The sequence below is a fragment of the Bos grunniens genome, chromosome 16 (genome assembly GCF_055505025.1).
Source record: "Bos grunniens cultivar Pamir isolate PY7600 chromosome 16, Bosgru_T2T1.0, whole genome shotgun sequence".
Taxonomy (NCBI): Eukaryota; Metazoa; Chordata; class Mammalia; order Artiodactyla; family Bovidae; genus Bos; species Bos grunniens.
In genome coordinates this window covers 55,059,579-55,064,305 of record NC_141180.1, presented here as the reverse complement: position 1 = coordinate 55,064,305, position 4,727 = coordinate 55,059,579, and positions in this window count along the sequence as shown.

The following is a 4,727-nucleotide window of genomic DNA, read 5'->3' as shown; positions in this document are numbered from 1 at the left end:
TCCCGCCCCCACTGTGTTTTTCTTCCTTCCTTCTCTTCTCTCCTCTGAAGGTTCACTGAGGTGGTTTCTGAAACATGTCCCTTCTGGGAGCTGGACCGCTGTCTCCTGTGAAAGAGGTGAGCAGCGTCCAGTCCCTTCCAGTCCCCTAAACAGGAAACTGGTACAGCCCGCTGGGAGTGTAGTTATCCAGGTGCCAGCAGAAAGGTACAGTGATGTCCAAGGCAGATGAACTGAGTTTATTAAAACTGCAAAGAATTCCTATGGGAAATTCCCACTTTGTTTACAGCCCCGTTCCCAAGCTGAGCAGTCAGGATCTCCAAGGAGAACAGCGCACAGTACACGGTCCTGGACAGCACGTTGGAAGGCGGTGTTCCAGTGTGCCTTTCATGCCAACAGCAACACAGGGAGCTCGGGTGTGGATCTGGGAAGACGGAGGCGGGGTGGGGCAGGCAGCTGGGCCCTGCAGTTCCTGAGACCCAGAAAGGTGTGTATTCTGAGGGGTAGGAAGACAGGACATTTCACGAATCAAGAGGAGATGGTGAGTCATAACTACCATGGTGATCATTTCGGAATGTATATAAGTATTGAATCATTATGTTATGTAACAGGAACTGACATAGTGTTGTATGTAGATCAATATACTTCAAAAACAAACTCACAGAAAAAGAGATCAGATTTATGGTTATGGGGGGAAGAGGAATTGGATAAAGACAGTCAAAAGGTACAAACTTCCTCCTTATAAGACAAATACTAGGGATGTAATGTACAATATGATAAATATCATTAACACCTATATGTTTTATACGAAAGTTGTCCAAAGAGTCAATCCTAGAGTTCTCATCACAAGAAAAAAATTTTTTTCTATTTAACTTTGTATCTATATGAGATGATGGATCATCACTGAATTTATCATGGGCATCATTTCATGATGTATGGAAGTCCAATTATTATGCTGTACACCTTAAACATAATAGTTCTATAGCTCAATAAAATTGAAAAAAAAGAGGAGATGGTGAAGGAAAAGGAGAGGTTCACACCTAATGTAAACAAGGCATCAGCAAGGACTATCTGGGGTGGTTTCATTAGGAAGCACAGAACGTCTGGGTTATTTTTGCCAAATCTGTATTTTTCGGGGGAGAGCCCTCCTCACTTAGCATGTGTTTCAACATTAGCACTGATGAATACTAATACACATTTTGCTTTATCAGAGTAGGAAATGGCAATCCAGCCCAGCGTTGTTGCCTGGAGATTTCCATGGATGGAGGAGTCTGGCGAGCTACAGTCCACGGGGTCAGAAAGAGCCAGATGCGACCAAGCATGTTTTGCTTTATATATGTCCCTTGCACATAATGGTCCTTTGATAAATATTTCTTGGATGTGTGATGAAGTACACAGAATCCCAAACTCAACCCCAAATGGAGGCATGAACAGGAGTAGCTCAGGCTCACAGGAGACATTTGGTACCTGAGCTCACTGTCCTTTGGGTTTTTCCACAAGTTCACTCCACCCTGAAATGTCCTTACTGGCAAACACTGCCCTCTGAAATGCAGATGAAGTCAAAGATTCTTCTGGATGGAGGAGGGCTCCCCACCTGGCACCCTCTTCAGCACCAAGAGCCTTTGCCAGAGCATCACCAAGAAGGGACACTGAGCCTCAGTCTAGCCAAGTCTGTGCTCATGATGCTTTGGATTATGAAAGCCCAGAGTAGCTTTTAAACTATGTTTTTATAACTATGAGAAAAGGCAAGAAGAGGGACTCATTAGAATGACTCCCCAGCACAGCCCTGCTCTCCCATGGGTATGGCTCAATATCATACTTTGTTGAATGTCGCTTTTCAAAACATACATAACACAGCATCTGTTATTCATTGCAACTGTGCTGATTCCACAGGCTTGTTTGCTCAAAGGTCAGATAATGTCATCGCTTGGGAAGCCTTGGGCGGGAGGAACTGCTCTTGGACCAACCTCAGCCAGTGAATTCACAGCCCTGAGACCTTCTCAGAAATGGGAGGTGACCAGCTGCCCTGTAATGTATGAGAGTGAATGCGTTCTCTCGTTCCATGTAGGGCCTAGGAGTACTTTTTGATTCTTTACTGACGTTTGGGTCAGTTTCCCTTTCGCCAGGAAAAAAAAATTGAGTCCAAAGGAATGCCTCCTTTTTGGAAAATAATTTTAATGTTTCTATTTACATAATTATGGCTAAGTATTAAAAAACTTATACATAATTAAACACAAATCTATGTAAGTTCAAGTCAGATCTTACTGTTTGGGGCAGTGATTATAAAATTAGCAGGGAGATATTGGTTTCCAGGTCCCATCAGAAGTAACGACAGCATGAATTTCTGACTATTAAAATATGCAGTGTTTCAGGTGGGACTGCATAATATTTTAAATATAATTACACGATACGTTTGGTTATGTAATAATGATGCAGTAATTAATTTTGTAACAGATGTCTCAGTGTCAATTCGGTAGGTTTTTATGATTATGTGCAAAGGATTATACTGGAAGAGGAATGTTAAACTGAAAACTGATGTGTGAACTAAACTTTTTCAAGAAGTTTATGCTCTGAGAAGAAACGTTAAAATAAGTGTCTAAATAATACAAGGGACATTATATTGAGATAATCAGCAGTTTGTTAGTAGATTCAAGGAGGAAGAGATGACATCAGGCTCAAGGGAATGAAGAAAAAAATCATAAAGAAGGTTGAGCAGGGTATTGAAGGTACAGGTGGGGAAGAGTGGACAACAGTTTCTGACCGTGAGGTAAGCCTAGGAGATAAACCTGGAATCACAGCTGGGCCCAGACGCAGTATCTGAAATCACTTTAGCTCTCACTTTTGAAGCAAACATGGTATTTTTCTAAAAATTACTATATTCGTTTGCTAGGGCTGCTATAACAAAGTACCACAAACTGGAGTCTTCAACAAGTATTTATTGTTTCACAGCTCAGGAGGCTGGAAGTCTGAGATCGAGGTGTTGGCAAGGTGGGTTCCCACTAAGGGACAGGAGGGAGAATCTGGCCCTCGCCCCTCCCCTAGCGTTTCAGGGTTTACCAGCAGTGTTCTGCATTCTTTATAGATACATCACCCTGATTTCTGTCATTGTGTTCAGATGACTTTCTTTCTCTGTGCCCAAATTTCCCTTTTTCATAAAGACATCAGTCAGATTAGAGCTCACTTTAATGATCCTATTTTTAACTTGATTACCTCCGTAAAGACCTGATCTCCAAATAAAGTCACATTCTGAGGAACTGAGGGTTAGGATTTCAGTATATCATTTTATATATATAAAATATATATATGCACCCATACACTGGCATGCACACAATGTTTCATAAGACAAGTGCCTTTTAAAAATGATGTTAAGAATCTGGTGTTTATCTTAGAATCAGGTCATGGAATAGAATAGAAACAACATAAAAAGCAATGCTCCAGCTCAGTAACCTCTCATACAACGTTTACTGCTTTCTCTGGCATCTGCCTTCTCTAACAATCCGAAAATGAGCAGGTGTGTTTGAGCTTAGGGAAAGTATTAATAACTCTTATTTGTATTATAGTGTATGAAGCATTTTCTCACTTCATCTCAGGTGATCTTCACAATAACTCTATTAGTTAAACAGGGCAGATATTCCACTACCAATGTACAGACAAGTGATTTCAGTCTCAGATTCCATGAAAACACTTAAGAGTCGTGCTTTAGGTGAAAGAAAAAGATGGCATGAAAATTTATGTGTTCCAAGTTATAGCCCAGATATCGCTCACTCCATCATGATGTATAAAAGCTTTTTTTAATATAGCAATAATCTTACTTGTCTCTATTCTATAGGTAAAGAAACTGTGAAAGCTTATGATAAGCCCAGGATTCAAACCTATTGAACCAATTCAAGAGGATTGCAAGCCTCTTGAGGTCTGCACTTGGCAGAAATTCACCAAAATATTACTGCCTATGGGATAGGCACAGTCAGTCAATAACTTTCGTTTAAGTTTTCATTCGGTTCTGTTCAATATTTAATAAGCCAGAAATTCTGTTAGGTGTTGGTGATATGGAGATTATTAGTGTTAATCGCTCAGTCATGTCCAACCCTTTGCAACCCCTGGACTGTAGTCTGCCAGGCTTCTCTGTCCATGGGATTTCCCAGGCAAGAATACTGGAGTGGGTTACCATTCCCTTCTCAAGGGGATCTTCCGCACCCAAGGATGAAACCCAGGTCTCCTGCATTGCAGGTGGATTCTTTACTGTCTGAACCACCAGGGAAGCCCGGATAATATACTACTAAGAAAGACAGATGTACAAAGATCATTAAACAATGCAGTGATTTGACAATTTGACAAGAGGCTGCAGGGGAGGGATTGGTGAGGACACAGAGAGGGAACCTTCCATGCCCAGGAGAGGGGAAAGGCGATGGCTTCTCTGTATTCTTTGCCCTGATCCCTAGCTCAGGGCTCTGCAGGTTATAAACACTGACTAACCTGGGAGGCGGTACACATACCACAGATAGTCTCTGATCTTTGGAACTACACTGAGTTACAGTCCTGATGCCAACACCTACCAGCTGTGACCTTGGGTGAGTTATTTAATCTCTGACTACCCTACTTTCTTTCTTGGTAAGATAGGGGATAGTTCGTAGGATTGCAGTGATGAGATGATGAAATGTGAAGCCCAAAGTGCTTGATAAACTTTAGTCGTTATTATTTATGAAACTGGCTTTTAGTGCGCTTAAGAAATT